Source organism: Lissotriton helveticus, chromosome 8 (genome assembly GCF_964261635.1).
Source record: "Lissotriton helveticus chromosome 8, aLisHel1.1, whole genome shotgun sequence".
Lineage (NCBI taxonomy): Eukaryota > Metazoa > Chordata > Amphibia > Caudata > Salamandridae > Lissotriton > Lissotriton helveticus.
In genome coordinates, this window is record NC_136069.1 from 1,505,934,929 (window position 1) to 1,505,954,294 (window position 19,366).

Genomic DNA, 19,366 nt, shown 5'->3' on the forward strand with positions numbered 1-19,366 from the left:
CACAAAGGAATGTTTTCGATGGGGCAGATACCATTGGTGTTGTCTGCAGTTTTTGTGCAAGGACTCAGCTGGCACCTGGGAAACCTAACAACCCCAGACATGTCTGCAAACTAGGGGGCACAGTGAAATCCACAATGATGCGGCGTGCATGAATGGCATTACTTTTTATTACCCAGAATCCCTGAAAATGTCTTGGTAAAAAAATACAAATGTCCACTCTTTTCTGTTATAGAAAGTCCAGCATGTCTGGCAAATGGCAAAAGTCCCACCATCCAGTGTTCACATATTTTCCCAATACAAACAGTAACCCACATGAGTGGGTGGATCTTTTGCAAGGGACCGGAATAGCGCAAAATTGTGACCATGAGAAGACACTGTCTTGACTTCACAGGGTTGCAATGACCTGCTCCTATCACGTTCAATAGGTCCATCGACACATATGAATTACTGTTTTTATTGGTAGATATGTAGGAACACTGGATGAGTGGAGTTTTTTTTTGTTCCACACACATTCTGGAGCTTTCAGTCACTGAAATGCCAGGAAATCCTTTTTTCAACCAGTGTTTGTCCTGTGGAGGGAAAAATGGGTAAGAAAAAATGATGACGTCCTTTCAAGACACACCACCTAGAGCTCCTCCAAATATATAGTGTTCAGAAATGTATGGGTGTGGTAAGTTTTACCGAGGTGGGGAATGACCCCAAAGCCCAGACATGTGTTTCTCTTCATCAGTGGGGATCTGTTCGTTCTTTGCATTTTTTCTTAGGCTAAGAAAAAAATGCAGCAGTGCCTACGCTTCTCTCTGGAGCGCAGGTGTGTAAATGTCTGGAGCTGGGCACCATTTGGATTTTTTCTGAGAATTTGAAAAGAGCAAAACCGTATCCATGCTGATGCGTAGATGCCTGTGTGTCTGCACCTGTGTGTCAGCAAGGAGCTAGCCGCTGTTTGGATCTTTCCTGAAGCTAAGGACAAATTCAACCTTCATCCCAGACCCTCGCTGGCACCCAGACATCTGTGGGTCTGTGCACCAGCAAGGAGACCGAGGGTGTTTGGATTTTTTCTGAAGCTAAGAATAAATCCAAACTGTGTCCCCGCTCCACACCGGCATGTGTCTTTACCCCATCGAGGAGCTAGGCAAGATTTGGATTTATTTCTGAAAAAACTCACACAATGGTAAAGAAAATATCCAAATAGTGCTTGGCTCCTCGCTGGCTTGCAATAATGCATTACTGCACCTCAGCTAGGAGCCAGATGCTGTTTCAAATTTTTTCGTAGGATAGAAAAAATCCAAACAACATTTGGCTTCTTATTATGGCCAACATTATATGTGTCTTTGCCCCATAAATCAATCCAACACTGTTTGGATTTTTTCTTAGGATAATACGCATCCAAATAGTGTCTGCATTCTTTCTTGGGCACAGACATTCTACTACTTCTTTTCTCTTTGCTTTTCTTGGACTAAGAACCACTGGAAGATGAAGCAGTTATCTGAACCTGAACAAGTCAGGATTGAATGGGAGTGTACGTGTAACAATCCTGGTCCTTTCCCTTCCAATCCCCACCTCCTGGTTTGTCTTTTCTCTTGTTAATATGGCAGGGATGGTAAGAGTGAGTCTGGGAGGAACTGGACTGCTCCTCCTCCTGCCATCCCACCGCCTTGCCTACCACTGACGTAAAAAAAGATTCTTGAGCCAATGTTCATGGCTAAGTTGGAGCTGAGGGCTGTACCAGCTGTCAATATCTCCTCCTGTATCCTGACCCACCATCTTGACCCTTAGATGGACGTGGAAGAAGCCCATCCAATATGCCTGTGACATTGCTAGTGATGCATAATAATGAGGTGACCCGGAAATGAGCACTGGGTAACATCATTAGGGCGTTTGCAAGTGCCCAGAAAGGATCAGGCACCCACAGATTGCTTCCCCTCATCCCACCCAGGGCCAGGAAGGAGTATCTCCCCTATCTAGGGGACAAAATAAACTGCCGCAAGAGGCGGCTCTTGATGTGTATATATACATCATATGGGCATCCTTTCAAGATGAGTATATAAATGGCAATAAGGCAACCATGGGGGTTAACGGAGAAAGATGATTTGTTTCTGTTCACCTCCATGGATCAAGCCAATTTCAGTAGTTCAGTCTGTGACTTTAGAGAAAGAACCCATAAACGAATGACAGTATCTAATGGCTTGGCTGCTGAAAAACACATTTACAAAGGAGATGGGAACTCTGCAATCCCCACAATTTTGTCCAGCTGTGATAAAGAGAAAAGAGCAACTGATGATGGGCTTACAAAGTCTGGGTGAGGCATACCAGTCCAGTGAACATTATGGGATGCATGACATCACTACAGAATTGTACACTCTTTGAGATCTTCCATGGGAATGAACTTTACCTACAGCAAGGTGCCCTTGGGAGTGAGTGGATTCATCTACAACTTAAAGCATAACATTATGTCTGAAGAGCCGGTTGGAGAGACTGCAACTGCAACCAATTCGGGGTATACATTTTCTATTGCAAGTAGCTTTGTACACCAGTATGTTGGACGTGATTGGATCAAGGGAAGACATTTTTGGTGTTCTCTGTCAGGGATAGTGACCATCCTCCAGGGCTGAGAGACAAAGGTAGCGGTACATGTATCTGAGCAGCAAGTGGTAGAAAGACTGGTGAGCTGAGAACCTTCCTAAATTCACCTGAATGACTGTCGATGATCAGCTGTTGTAAGTGCTGCCATCAAAGCTGCTGCCTACAGAGGTGTATGAATGTGAAAGGAGTGTCACTACTGCTGCCCAGCCTTATTACTTGAAGTAGGGCATATTTCTCATTGAGAGAGAGAGATTCCAGTTGTTTTAGACCGTGTCTACTGTGTCTCTGGAATGGGAACGAAGAGCCCTAGAAGCAGACCACTTTTTTGTACATATTGTAGAAGCCGCTCTTCTTGCCCTGCGACGCCCACTCACTTTGTGAGGCAAATCCTAATGCAGTGGGCTTTCATGCATACTCCTTTCCATAGGGAGCAGCTGTCCTGGTCTCAAAAATCCTTCAGTTGAATTAATCAAAGTTGTAATATTTACCCACACTAATTTCAACTTCATTACTGTCAAGGTAAGTAGAGTTGCATAATGAATACACAGTTTATATTTCCCCTATGTATGCTTACCCTGACAATATGTTTGTAGTCTGTTATGAAGTCATTATATGGTTAGGCCAATATTTTGACTTGCAGTCATCCTTGGTCCACTGATTTGATTTTTTTCATTACTACAATCTCAAAGCATCCCTCATCTGCCTGCCTGCATCAAGAGGGAGAGGGGTTAAGAAGTGGTTGTGGTGGAACTCTGATATCGAGAAATGTTAAGCTTCCACATCTTCCCTCAGGTAGTAGTGGTCTTGGAGCATACCTTGCTGTATTGATCACTCTTTAGCTTCCTCTCTCTCTCTCTCTCTCTCTCTCTCTCTCTCTCTCTCTCTCTCTCTCTCTCTCTCTCTCTCTCTCTCTCTCTTTCTCTCTTTCTCTCTCTTTCTCTCTTTCTCTCTTTCTCTCTTTCTCTCTTTCTCTCTCTTTCTCTCTCTTTCTCTCTCTTTCTCTCTCTTTCTCTCTCTTTCTCTCTCTTTCTCTCTCTTTCTCTCTCTTTCTCTCTCTTTCTCTCTCTTTCTCTCTCTTTCTCTCTCTTTCTCTTTATTACTTTTTATTTTCCTCGCGCTCTCTGGAAAGCCTCAGCATATAATACTGATCTGTGTGGAGGTTGAGAGGCTATGCTTGGAATTTCAGAGAGTCCCTTCGAGTTGGCCTCTGCTGTTCAAGGTTTAAGCGTCATTTTACTAGAGACGCTTATAACAATGATTGGGCCTTCTTTCAGGTGCACGGAGTGAGGGTTACTTTCTTTGAGTGTCAATCTATTTGACAGTTTCTGCAGAATGGGTTTGATCTGGGTGTGGTTTCTTACTCAGAGGGCCCATTGGGCAGCCTTGTTTTCAGAATCTGACCTTCAAAACATTTTTCTTCGTAGCTATTACACCTCTCAAACGGTTGGTAGATCGATGCTCCTTAGTTAGTGGTCAGGCCTATTTGAGCATTGTCTCGGAGCTTAACGCTTTATGTTTGGGTCCAGAGTTTGCTCTCAATGTAGCCTTCAATTTATTTAGGAAGAAAGCCCTGCACTTCCTGCATGTATAGTGTTGTATCCGGTCACAGATGCCAAGTGCAGCAGGTTGAATCCTCCTGAGATCCTTTTGCAATTCTAGCAGTGTTCGGAGGAAGGCTGGGTGAGGGTCCAGCTTTCACCTGTCTTTGGGTGATGGACACCATAAGACACTGCTAGTCCATCTATGATTAATGGAGTGGAGTCATTGTTCCCAGGTTCTGGCCTACCTACATTTTCAGCAGTTCCTTTTTGCTTTACAGTAGACAAGCCCAAAATGCAATGTGCCAGGGAGAATTCAAGATAATGCACGTCTTTGACCATACTAAACTTGGGCTGTTTAGATTGAGGGTCCAAGTGTCCTTCCATATCTAACACTAAAATTGAGTTTGAAGCAGGCACTGTACCCACAACAAAGCTAGAAACAGAAGTCTGCTAAGACAAAAGCAGGGTCCTTCAGTAACCAGACAGAGCATCCACAAGAATTGTCCTGCCATCCTGTTAGCTCCCTTTAAAGGTGTCAAACTTTTACATGTGCTTCAGACATATCTGTCATGCAGGGTTTGACACTGTGGTGTCAACAGAATGCCTATACACCCCACTCTGCAACTCTGCGTATTTTATTGAGCTCAGAGGAGTCATCAATGTCAATTTAAGTCCGCTTATTTTGTGCTCCTGAGGGCAATTTCACGCCTCTTCCTGGGCTGAGCACAGGCTGGGATAAGCTGTAGAGCTAATGCAAATTAGCCTCTAGGACCTTCAGTCAGAGAAAAAGTAACTTTCTAAAAGGTACTTTTCCGTAGTGTTTATTACAAATATGACTTCACCATTCAATTGCATTTTTAATAACTATTAAAAAAAAGTGGTTTCGTTATTTTTTTCTAGATGGTCCCATTCTCAAGATACAGTATTAATATTTTAATCTGTACTCCGATTTTCTACATACAGCTAGGCCTGTCACAGTGAAAATACATTTTAGGGCCAGGTAACTGTAGGCACATGGTAACAGGAATTTTCTACATGTCCCACTTTTAAATACCTTGAACCCTACTTTGTGTACTACAAGGCGTACATAGGGGAGTATTTGTAACCTGTTAAAACAAGGTTATTTTAACTGGTTGCACTGAAGGTTTTACACTCCAGCAGTCAGGCTACAGTGATAGACCTGGAGCCTAGTTTTTCTTTGTCACACTAGAACGGAAAGGAACACCATGGTTAGAGCGGTGGGTAATGGGTTTGGGGACAAGGGGAAAACTGGTAGGATTCGCTGTCTCTCAATGCAGTTTCTATTTATGCCTTAGGTGAGTTACTATGTTCTCAATGAAAGCGTTTCTGAAACAATATATTAGGTGGATCACAAATACATTCTCTTGCTTTATTCTCCTAAGTTTTTCTCCCTCTCTCTTTCACACAATGTTTCTCCCTTTCACCCAAACGTTTACTGTCTCACACGCACACATGCAGTGTCACACTAACATACACTCACGTTGCCTTCTGTACTTGGCGCTCACTTTAATACAATTGTTCTCTTTAACTGCCCAAATGCCCCACTCCTCTGTAGAGTTCCAAGCGATATCAAACACCTAACATGGAACACCTCTGGTTTTGTGCTTCCACAATACATTTATCTTTAGCACCATGTAAGTATTGGCTAGCATCGTCCTTTAAAGGACTTCATAGCACAGTGAAGAGGAATTTGAGTTTCCTTGTGACTATCAGTTTGCTGTGTGGGCACCTACTCAAGGTGCTACCAAGGCAACCATGTTTGCACCTGTCCATGCACCCCCTGAGCACGCAGCTCGGTATGCTGCCCGATTCACACCCACTTTGATTCAGTGATGCCCAAGATGGTATTAAATCTTAAGGCCTATTACGTCAAAAGTGGGTTACCATTGTCTTCATCTTTTCTGCTCAGAATAAGTATGTTCTTCCCAATTATTAGCCTGCTTTGTTACTCTCACCCCTCTCCTTCAACATCTCGCCGTTTTCATGCTGTGCTTATTAATATTATCCCCTTCATCAAACATAAAAATGAATTATGCGAACTCATATGAGCTCTTTGGCTCAGGGAGTGGCTTTTGCTATCCCGAATTATGTTTTCACCACACACACAAGTGGTAGGCTTTCTGCTACATTTAATACTGCTTTCCCACCATCATTCTTCTTGCCTCTCCCAATGACTTTGCTTAATTTTTACTAGTACAATCAAAAATGTTCCCCTTATGCACCCCAACATTCTGTTAGACATCTCACCCTCCGTGTTTATCTACTAGTTTTGGTACTCTGGTAATCTATTTTCTTAGCACTTGAATCTTTAAAGCTCCTATTTTGATTTGGGGTGGTGATGTCAAACGTTTGGCAGAAATAAATGTTTTCTAGTATGAGCTGCTGGTTACTTTTTTGTGAACTTCTTTATCAGCTGGCATCACTTCTTACCCACTCCGCAGGTCATACATAATGCCACATTTACTCCCCTAAGAACAGGATGAAAACGTCTCCATCGTCTTGTCTGCCATGAACTAATCGTTCTTTAATTTACATTGAGATAAAGCGTTAGGCTAATTTTGTTCTGTTAATTTACAAGCCTTCCTAGCCTGATTTCCTCTGCCTTGAATGTAGTTGCACCTATCTGCATTCGTAAATGTTTAAGAAGGCACCCACACTTTCATTGGTACATTGATCCTCTGAAATGAGGTAAACCCGCTTTTAAAGAATGAGAACATCACTGGAGAAAAACGTTCAGCTCCACAGAATGGGAGGTAAATGTTACGTGTGAAGAGCCTACAACTTTTCCATCGAAAAATCGCACACTGCATTCTACTCAGCACATATTACTGCACCTAGTGCCACCAAATAAGTATTTAAAATTGTTTCTGAGCTCTCTCACCAATCGCCCTTCTTATCGTATTCCAGCTGCATTGAATTATGAGAAACGTTCTCCGTTTTTCCTCTAAAAATGACCTGCTTTACTGTTAAAGGTAGTACCTCAAGTGTTGGCCCTTGCACTTGATGTTCTGATTCTTCAGAATTAATAGTTCTATCCATGTAGTTTGACACCCAACACCCCCAGAAATGATTTTTTCAAAAATGTCTTCCATCACCTCAGGATCACATAATCACTCTAGTCCTCCTAAGGCTCTTACATTAGCCATGGAGAGTACAGTAACTTCTTTCTTTGATGTTTGCAATCTTTCCAAGGCTTCAGTGATTTTAGAATCTGTTCACCAAATGGCTGTACTTTTCTTCTTTTTGTAAGAAGCCTAACATCCACTCTTTGATAGTTTCCAGCTATTGGCCTTATTCTCTTCTTTGTTTGACTGCTAAAAGCGCTGGTTCCATTGTTAACATTCACTTAACTACTTTCAAGGAGACTGATGCTGATCTTGAGCCTCTGCCCTCCGAGGTAATGGTATTGAGTCTGTGCTGATATTCGCTTTGTAGGATTTGCACATTTCTTATATCCTCCTCGATTTCCTGATGGCGTTAGATACTGGCTTCCACACCATCCTCCTAAACAAGCAATTGTGGTCAGAATGTGCAGTGCATTGGTTCTTCTCTTTGCTTTCTGACTGAGCATAGCTGTCTCCTTATAGATCCTCTTTTTGGCTTGGGATCACAGTAGTCTCACAGGAAATTCATTAAGTTCCTCTTCTTTTATATGAATTACCCTGCCCACTTGATTAGGAAAGAAGGGTTTAATTTTTTTTACTCTGACTGATGAAAGCAATCTTGTCTTAGCTATCTAGAGTACCTCTACAATTTGCCTTTCGGGCTTGCCTGCAGAATGCTGCTAACTGGAAGGCCCTCTAATAATCTTGAAATTAACCCCAACAAAACTGATGTTTTAGTGTTCAGAAGTCCTAATTCTATATAGTATGGCTCCTGGTGTTTGGCCTTTTTAGTTAACCTTCCATATGGTTCTTAAGACCTGGCTGTTCTTGTCTGCTCTTTCCTTGGGCTCCTCCTTATTGGCTTTATCTTTAATGAGGAGATACCCCTGTGAGGTCACTGCTGCACTCAATAACTTAATTTCTTTCTTTCGTTCATTCATTTAATTGAAAGTTAGTCAGTATATTTGGGGAAACATACACATTTGTTTGATTATCAGAAAAAGTCAAACACACAACCAAAATATGGGATCTTCTGAGCAGCGACGTTCCTCATCACAGAGACCTAGCTCAACCCTTCTTCAACTGCTGACATTGCTACAGCAATCCCAGCAGGCTACCAGATCACTCCGCAAACCCGCCTTCACAAGCCAGTAGGACAACTCACAGTCCTCTTCAAGGACTCAATGAAATGTACAACATCCACAGAAAACGCCATCCCATTGATGGAACACCTGCACTTCAAATTTCAAATCTTCAAAAAATTCACCCTGAACGGAAACCTAACCTACCACCAACCGGACCACGAGCCACCTTTACCAACCTCATCACTGACTTTGTTGCTCCCCCCACCATGGACTCCAGAGCCTACATTTTCTCAGTGGCCACAACTTTCACCTGGAAGACTGAAATAACCCCTGCCTGCTTAACAGCACTCCTCGAATGCTTGAGCAACATCAGACTCGTCCAGCTCGTTTCAGAACCAACACACTCCACAGGACAAGCACTGGACCCCATTTTCACCACAATTGACAGCATCAAATACAGTTCCAACACAGCTCACATGGATCGACCACTCCATCAGGCACTTCCAAATCAACACATCTCAAGTCAACCGCCCTACCAGGTTCAGCATTCAAAGTCACTAATTTGGCAAAATCACAGAACCAGACTGGTTCAGTGCCGTAAGCACTGGTCAGCCTTTCCCCACCGACAACCTCGACAAGGACTTCAACAATTCAACAGGTTCAAGAACTGCGAGGACTGTTTTGCACCCATCAAACTCAACAAGCCTAGTAGATCAAACGGATGTATGACGTTATAACGCATACTTTTACTCCGCAGACCATTACAACGCGACTTTTACTCCGCATACCGTTACAACGCATAGCGCCTTGGGGCGCTGGATAGTGGTAAGTATAATTTACTATTCTAACTCCAGTCCCCGTGGACCCTAGGGAAGGTGTTGGATAGTAAATTATACTTATTCCCTATCCTAGAGCGCCCCCCAGCGCAATGCGTTGTAATGGTATGCGGAGTAATGGTCGCGTTGTAATGGTAGTGCGGAGTAAAAGATCCGTTGTAACGGGTGTATACCAGATCAAACAAGTAGCCAGCGTGTACACAGAAGACCTCCAAGACACCAAACAGCACTCTAAACAGCTAGAAAGGAAATGGAGAGCCAGCCAGGACACCACTGACAGAACTACATACACCAGCTAATTGGAGACACAAAGAAAAAAGCCCCAGTGGACTGCATAAGTGGAAGCTCCAACAGCTTCAAGGAGTTCTTTTGGATTGTCAAGGATTTCACCTCGCCCTCAGCCACTGTCAACAACATTGCAACCTCCCAGCAACTCTGCTACAACCTACACAGATACTTCCACAGCAAAATCGCAAACATCTACAGCAACTTTGCACACCAACCCAATCCCAGACAGCTCATTGCTAAGCTACTCACTGCCAACCAAGACAGCCACCTGACCGAATGGATAACCCTCACCAGAAGCGACACAGCGGCAATCGTGCGGACCATCCACTCTGGGGTACCAAAGGTCCCATGCCCAAACACATCTACAACCTGGGAACATCACCAATCAGCACCAACCTGACCCACATCATCAACACCTCCATCACGTCTGCCACATAGGCGGATAGATGGAAACTTGCAGAAATCAGCGCCCCCCTCAAGAAGCCCACAGCCGACCCTAATCAACTGAGTAATTTCTGACTCATCTCCCTGCCCCCCTATCCAGCCAAAGTGATTCAGAAGGCCGTTAACAAGTAACTCACAACCCACTTTTAACTTTACCATTTTCTAGACAACACACAGTCGGGATTCAATAAGAACCACAGCACCGAAACAGCACTCATTACAACCCCCTACGTGTTCAAAACATCCAGGACTGAGGAGAAACAGCGGACCTCATCTTCCTCGACCTCTCTGTGGCCTTCAAGACTGTGTCCCACAACACCCTCATCAGAAGGATACAAGGATCCACTTTCAAATGGATCTGTTCCTTCCTCACGGTAAGAACCCAAAGCATCAGACTGTCACCCTTAACATCAGAGACAAAGAAACTGAGGTGTCTCATTAGGAACTGCCCTCAACCCCACTCTTTTCGACATATAAATGACACTGCTCACCAACATCATCTGATCACCAGACATCACTGTTCACTCCTACGCCGATGGCACTCGTCTCATCCTCTCCCTGACGGACAAGACAAACGTCACCAGAACCAACTTCACCAACTGTATGACCATTCTAGCAGACTGGATGCAAAGCAACTGCCTAAAGCTCAACTCTGACAAGACGGAAGTACTGGTCTTCGACAGCAAGACCTCCCCATGGTATTCCACTGGGTAGCCAACACCAAGAGACAATGTAAGCCATGTAGGGATCATCATAGATGACAAGCTCAACATGACAGCTCAAGTCAATGGAGTGTAGACCTCCTAATTCCAGATCCTACGCATGCTGCAAAAGATCTTCAAATTGTTGCCTCAGAACACCATATGGACCATCAGCATCACCAGCAGGCTGGACTACAGCAACAAGGTCCACTCTGGAATCTCCAAACAACTCCTACTCTTACTCCAGACCATCCAGAATGGAGCCTAAAGACTCATACTCAACCTCCCATGCCACGCCACACCCACATCACACCGCACTTCAGGAAGCTGCAATGGCTCCCCTACCACAAGCATAGCCAATGCAAACTTCTCACATACAAAGCCCTACACAACACAGGACCAGAAGGCCTGAACAGCAGCATACTCTTTCACCAATCCCACCAGACACCTACTCTGCCTGACTCTCACTCGCGCACACTCTCTGCATCTGCAAAAGTAAAACTGGAGGTGGCTCATTCTCCAACAATGCTCCAAAGACATGGAACACATCAGAGTTTTTTCCTCATGTCTTGAGGAGTTGTGCAAAAAGATGAAGTCCTGGCTCTTCATATAAGCACCTTGGGACCACACACCTACACACCTTGCCCAAGCGCATGGATATCCTCTCGGGTGATTAGTGCGCTATACAAATCAACGTAACATAGCATAATCCACTTACCACAGATGAGAGATGGAGGATTTGTGGCTACTCATGGAAAATAGACAGACGTGCACTCTGAGGTTTTAGGAGAACCTCTTTGCCATAAACCTAGGAGCACACACTATTGTCACAGTAACCGTGGCAAGAGGCAAGCCTAAAAGCGGAAAAGTATTTGTTAGAAATGTGGGTATTAGTCGAGGGCGCAGAGTACCCTTTTCAAATAATAACCACAGTCCTTGTCAGGGTGAATAATTAAACTCACTAAATTTACCTGAGCTCAATGCCCTGGTAATTATGGCACAAAGCAGACACTTAGATGTGATATGTAAAGTACCCATGTAGTATTCAAACCGTAATAAAAACAAAACACAACAGAAGAAAAAACCCCAACCAATTTACAAAAATAGAGAATATTTTAATAAATGAATTACCAAACAACAAAAATCCAACAGGTAGAACTTATAGATTTGTCAAGTTGGAATTTAAAAATAGTGCTAAAAAGAGCTAAGCACCGACTGTATAATCTGGTTGTGCTTGACTGGGACATGGGTAAGTTTTAAGGACGACTGCAAAGAAGTGCAGGTTGGATACAAAAAACAGGTTTATGCTGGTTAAAAAGTTACCTTCTCACTTAGAAACTTTTCTGGGGCAAAAAGTCTTCAGCGAGGCAAGTCAGTAGACTGTGGCTGAAGCTGATCTTGATAGCAACAGGGAGTCGAAGTACGAGGTCTCAGTGAAGTCGTCGATGAAGTTGGGCAAACTCCAAGTGGAAAAAATTCAGGTTTTGCGCCCAAACAGTCCTTAACATCGATCGTATACAGGCAGTGGCTTAGTCCAGTGAATCTTTCTACGTTTGGACATTTCGGGTATTGGAGTTCTTCTGCGGGGTAAGATTGCTGGCTGCGACTGCAGAGGGCCCAAAGTCATTGGATTCCGGTCAACAGCGGTTGCTCTGAATTGGATTTACTGCTGTGGAAAAGAATGTATTGGGAGCTGCAGCATATTCAATCCCAGCGGTGACGCACCCTCATCAAATTAGCTTGGCAGATTGGTTCCAAACTGGTTCTCAGTGCAAAAAGTTGTTAAAACTTTTCCAAGCTCGAGGTTTCAGGAAACTTTAGGAGTATCCGCTGATACCAGCCAAGCTTCCAGAACCTTGAGGACAGCAAGCTGGGGGTCAATACACTCTAGCAGAGGCCAGCAGCAAGGTCCAGGGCAGGTTGGAACTGGTCAGCTGGGAATGCAGGAAGAGGCCTCTTGAAGTTTGTTGTATCCCTGTAGCCCGAGCAAGAGGTCAGCCTTATGACTCTTGGAGCCACTTCTTTGTCCTGGGTACAAGATGGAGAGCAGGTCTAGTGCTTTTCTGAGGTCACTCAAAGCCAGTTCTGGGGGCAGCTCTTTTTCCACTCGGCATCCACGTACCTTGTGGTCCATCGACTTCGTCTTCCCAGGCTTATCAAGGCCTACCATCAGTTGTTTGCTGTGTTACTACACGGGCGGACCGACATTGCTATTACCCCTTTCTGCGAATTCCAGGACCCTTAGCATTACTTATATGCTGGATGACACAGGCATATTAGATCTATTTAGGACCATATGCACGATTGTACATGCTGGGTATTACGAATACGCAGTGCTCACCCTTCTAATATATGGAGACACCCCTCGGCTCCGTTTGAGCACGCACAGGCATTTTAGAGCCATCACTTGGACTGCACACCAAGTTTTGGATTTCCGTGCAGTCTCACTACTTTTTTGAGCACACAGTGCTGCAGTACTTTTATATTGGAGTAACGCATCAGCAGGTTATACAGTGAAAAGATCCTACGTCCAGTAGAGGATATCCAGATTCATTGTAAGCTTCTCCCATATGGAGCTACTTATTCACTATACTTGCTGGCTTACTATGTCCAGATCTGCTAGTCTTTCTTCCATACCTCTTCGGCCTTGAAAAAGTCCATAGGACGAAACATTGAGAAGAAAGGAATGAGAAAATAAAGAGAAAAAAATGTGGAATGGACTTTCTGTGATTACTGATATGGCTACTACCTTTTAAATATGATGGACTGATTTTTGTGTGCCTTCGCATATGTGTATATATATATTGGCATCTCTATAGAGACATTTCTCTCTAGAGTGTATCTTCTCTTGGGTGGCAGGAGAATTATTGCCTGGAGAGCACCACACTGTACAACAGTTCATATGACCACCCGGATGGCCTTGTAAATAGATGTGCATTCCCAAATGGGCATTGCCACCATATGTGCTTTTGTGTGAATCAACTTGGCATGGGGCCTGACTGGCTAGGGGGAGGAAGGAACGGTGCAAGCCCAGGTTTTAACTACATCTGCCTGTGACAGTATGGGCCTCTTTGAAGTTATTTATATGTCTGGGCACAGCTGATATAGTCAGTCTGCCAGAGAAACAGAACAACTCCCCGCATTTGCAGCCTTTCTCAGCTCTTGGAACAAGTTCACATCCCCTCAAAAGGGCTAGTAAGCTCTTGGGTGACTGTTGGTAGCTCATTCAAATAGGCTTCTAGAGAATTTAAGCAGGTAATAGGCCACTTTCTAAAAGTACCTATTCTAAAAATATTTATTACAATTCTGCCTTTACGAGTTGGGTTTGTAATAATTATTTTAAAAAGTCCAAAAATGAACTCTGTAGGTGTTTCCTAAGCAGACATAGCAATATTACATTTAATATTGTACACCAGTGCTTTCCTATGGAACAGCCTACCCTGCTAATGTGAAAATAGCATTTTGAGCCTTTTGACTGCATTGACATGTTTGACATTAAACATTTACATGTCTTAATTTTAAATATCATGCACCCTGGCTTATGGACAATAAAGCCTACTTAGGGGTGACATTAATATTTAAAAAGGAGGGTTTAGACCACTTGAAATGGGTTCTTTTGTTAAGTCGAATTTGCAGTTAAAACCTGCACAGCTGTACTATAGAGGGAAGGTCTACAGTCATGTTTGCCCTGTCTCTGTAGTGGGTGGCACAGTGAGTGCTGCAGCCTGCTGGTGGGATTTAACATACAGCCCCTGGGTACACTTTATATATACAAGGGACTTATAAGCAGGGTTGGATGGTGACCACCAATTGGCGTGGGCAACCCATAAAAAGTGGCCCACATTCGAGGAGCGCAGCCTTTAAAAAAACATTGCTTGGGTAGTATCAGGCGTCTAATTGTTGGTGAAATGTGGGGTAAATTAAGCATTTAAAAGCTTGTAGGGTCTGGACGGGAAATACTGCAGATGTAAAAACGGAATACTTCTGGCAGGCTCAGTGCCTTGTACATCATAGTGAAATAAACGGTCCCAATCAACTGTACCTTTGGACCCAGATTATAATATAAATCACAAATTGCACGCAAAGCCCAAGTACTTGTGTCCATCCACAGCTTGTGCTTTTGGAGCTACTTTTTTCTTATTGTTGAAGCACTACATGAGTGCATGTCTCTGAAGGCTGTCTTCCCTCCTGTGCTTCTCTCCATCCTTCCTTACCCATGAGCTGCTTTTGCCCCCCTTACTGTTGTTGCTTGCCCCATTTGCTTTCTGTGTTGTTGCTTGCTGCTGCCTGCTGTCCATGTTGTTGCTTGCCCCCTTCCACCCTACATGTTGTTGCTTGCCTTCTGCTGGTCTGTGCTGTTGCTTGCCCCTCGCTTCTTCTGGATTTTTGCTTGCCTCCTATGTTGTTCTTACCCCAGCCACACTGGAAGGAGGCCAGGAGGGGCAGCACCCTCCTGGCCTTCTTCCAGTGTCTCACTCACCCAGCATATCAAAATAAATACTAGGACGGGCCAAGTTCTGGATGTATCCTCAAGCTTTTTTTTACATTCATCAATACCTTCCTCCTGTTGTTGTTGCTTTCCCCCATCCCATTATCACTGCTTGCCCCCCCAATTCCCACCTGCCATAACACAAAAAGTAGTATGATGAGGATACTACTAGCTACATCAAAGTGCTTTGTTTTTCAATTTTCTGCCATGTAACACAAAGCTGCAGAGCGGAGATCTGTTCGCTTTGATAATGCTTACGTTTAATACTAATAGTAGTGTATAATGATCTATTGTTCACTCCTAATAAGATTTTATTGCAGCAAAATAACCCGTTTTAGCAACCTTAGAATACAGAAAATTTGAGGAAAAGAAAATAATAAGGTTCTACTCCTATGCCTTGCATTTGCATGCAGTGCCTTGATGCTAATTAATAGCTCACAGTGCTACAGTGGAATGGTTATAAGTTATGAACTGCAAGTCACAAAAGGATCTCTGAGACAAAACCAGTACTCACTGACCTATCTACATAAAATACAAATCTGTGATCAGCATGTTACACCTTGTGGTTTGCAGCAAGCACATTCACTCTCTATGATAACTTAAGACAAGTCAAAACTGTTGCTAGATAAAGCACAGATCTTATGGGCAAGAACTTTTGTTTATATTTGAAAAACAAAACATGTGCAGGTAAGTTGATTATTGAAATTGGGGCCAGCTGGCTCGAGGTTAAAATGTCCTTATGGCGACTAACACGCTTCTTCATAGTGGAGAAGCGTGGCTCATTGGTTAGAGCGGCAGACCCTGATGCAGAGGTCTGGCCCGGGACCAGGTTTCAATTCCCGCCTCGGCGGCTCTTGGACTCAATCTCTGCGGACCTGATAATTCTTGCCTCGGTGCCTAGTCTAATCATGGGTCCCAATCTGTGACTCTGGGCAATAGCTTGCTTAATCTCCACAACGGCCCCAGCAGCGCTTGGATGCCTGGCTTCACCTTGGGGGTGCCCAGGAGTGGACATCTCACAGGAAAGCCAGGAAGGGTTCCACAGCGGTATGAATACAGCGCTACGAGACCTCTGGGTAGAAGTGCCCTATATAAATACAATTACATTTACATTTACATTTACATTTACGTCACATGGCCACCAGCGAGGTCTCTGAGCCTTTGCACACTCCTACACCCACCAAGCACACTCCCACACCCACCATGGCCTGAATATGATGGCATAGCTGCCAAAGTTTCAGATTGCTAGGTGTGACATTTCTATAATTTCAGTGTAATTATGAGTGACATTTCAACGACTATGAGTGACACTTTCTCGCGAGCAAAATCAAGCAATTAAGGCGAGGGAAACTTTTAAATATTCACAATTACACCCATTTGAGCAACAAGAAACAGTGTCACCTTAGAGTAACTATTGTAATGCGGCACCCACTGACTTCAGGCAGCTGCCTGATCACGCAGGCAAGGAATTTAATTGACACACACTCTCGGCCGTGAATGGTCTCTCTACTTACTTCATGTTTTTAGAAATCTGAGCACCATCTTTCTCTGCCTTATGACGTCTGGCTTCACTATTTTCTATTAGGCTCACCATGAGACACAAGGGGCAAACATTGTCCGATTGATTTGGCTATGGACCACATTGCTTAAAAGTATAAAACTTACTTCAAGAGTGAGTTGGAAGGTAGCAGCTCCTATAGTAGCACAACACATGTTCCAGGCTCTGAGTGACCCAATGGTGAGCGGAGCCATGACTGTTGCAGAGGGCCTCACCTCCCCATCATTCTGCAAGTTCTCTGGTCAAGGAGGGAAGACCGGCCACTCTGAAGAAACAAGGAGATCCCATGAGGGAGGCTCCTTTACCAAGAAATAAACAGACCGCTTCAGAGACCAGCTCTGCCAAGGCTCCACCGAGAAGAGTGACACCCGAGATGAAGACCGGCCACTCTGAAGAAACAAGTAGGTCCCATGAGGGAGGCTCCTTTACCAAGAAATAAACAGACCGCTTCAGAGACCAGCTCTGCTAAGGCTCCACCTAGAAGAGTGACACCCGAGATGCAGCGGAACAGCTGTACGCAGGGGCTCAGCACCTCAACTCGGTGCACACCACCTTTCTTTCCTACTAGCCACAAGGTGATAGCAATGCAAAGTCTCACTGACCTGACTCAGAACATGGACATCGCCAGTTGGTGGGCCCTATTGGCAGCAAGCAATGACTATGCCGAGTACCGTATCCTACTGCAATGATTCTGGCCAGCCCTGATTGCAGCACAAATGTGGCCATGATGGCACCGATGGGGTCAGGTAGGGTAGCAACCGCCGGATACCTCCGAAGTATAAGCTCTCCCATAATTGTGTGCCGCAGCCAATGTAGGGTCTGGTCCAAGGACGTGGAATTACATATTATGCCACACAATGCGTGCGAGCTGCGCTGCCATAAATAAATCCATGATTGCCCAGCAGCCAACTTTGAACTGCATGGCAGCCCATCCGCTCTTGCCTCTGGAAGCAGGAGCCAGACACACTTAAAGTCACATGTCAGTCACTCAAAAGAAATTGGGCTCTCACCCATCCTCGTCTGACGTCGGTGATATCGCGGCGTTGTCGGGTGTCCTTGTAACTTATTGTTATATTGTAGAGCACCACTCTCTGTGAAGGTGAGCGGAGCTATAGCAGCTGAGCCAGAGAGCCCCCAAGCCTGCGGGGAGAAGTGCGCTCCGCTCGCTGCCACTGCAGTTTATATGGTTCTTTATTATAGCAGCGCTCTCAGCTTCACAGCTTAGGCGCTATAATGCGTGACTTTGCATTTCAGTGCCATGATGCGGATCAAAACACTGAAATGCGTTAGTTCAACACCTGATGCATGGTACTTGGCAGGGCTGCGATGGTCTGATAGAGGTCTGCTGAAATATGTTGCTTGTGCACTGGGCTAGTCACTTAGGGCTGAGGTGAGAATGGCCCAAAAGGTAGAGAAACACCTGGCCTCTGCAGACAGGCCTCTGAATGCTGCCTGCTCTGCCCTACTCTGCCAACCACGGAATGAATGTGATGCCCTGAGAGGGAGGAAGTATGGTTAAAACACGGATTTTAGGCTGCCTGGCGGCCCTAGGTGTTGTGGCCCAATGTCCACAACACCTGACCTGACCTAGTGTGGCCTCTCAGCCTCTTCACACACTCTTCTCCCCCGCCCACAATAGCCTTAATGTGAGAGCCTGACAGAGGAGTACAGTAAGTCGACTGCTTTTGCGCTGAGCCATTCCACCCACCCAGACCCTCCCTCAGGGGCCGAATTGTGAATGGCAACAGTGTTACGGATGACAGGAAGGAATGGAGAAAAGCACTGCTCCTGAAGTCTGGGCCAAGGAGAAGATGGCCCAAACTACAGCCACAAAACTAGCCTCCCAATGAACTGCTGTATGCTCACGCGTCCCAGGGACCCACCTCTAAGCGCAAAAATTTGTGCTGCAGCCCACCTAACCCTGCCAGCCACATATATCTGGGACCTAGTCAGGTAAACATATGGGGGGGGGCTGGGTGGCCATTAGGATATAGTGTGTTATTGTCCTCCATGAAACCAGCTCATAGCTGGCACTCAGGCACAAGCCATTTGGCCGGCGGCCGACTGCCCACTTTGACAATCCAATCCTGCTTATAATTAAGTTAAATATGCCAATCAGGAGTATACCAATTTTACCATTTTGAAAGGAGGAGCACACGCATGTTACCACTGGGTAGCCGGGGTAATGTGCACAAATGTTCCACAGCCAACCAAAAAATAGGATTCAGCAGAAAGCCCAAACATTTTGAATGACCCCGCAGAAAGGGCAAATTGCCAGCTGCCCCCATCTCGCTCTTCTGTGCAGCCAGGGCATGGGCCACACCAGTGGAGCAGTAGGCTCTTCAAGTAACAGATCTGAGAGATCTTCATTTGTCATACATGCCATCACACTTCTATCCAAAATGCATTACAGATGGTTAAGTATTTTAGTTATTTTTAATTAAATGATGCATCTATTTTAGATTTTTTCTCACCATTAGTTTTTTTAGTGGTGTTAATGAGGAATGTGTTTATGCAAATGCTATGCAGTTTTGTGTTTAAAGTTCATCTGAATACTCTTAGTTAAATTCCACAAGACAGCCAACCTCAACTTTATTGGTTTATTCTGTTTAAAGAACCCATATAACTGCCACAGAACGTGCATTAATACATTGCTCAAAACACAAGCGTTAAAAGCACATTAAAATAAATACCAATGTAAGCCGACCTCATTATA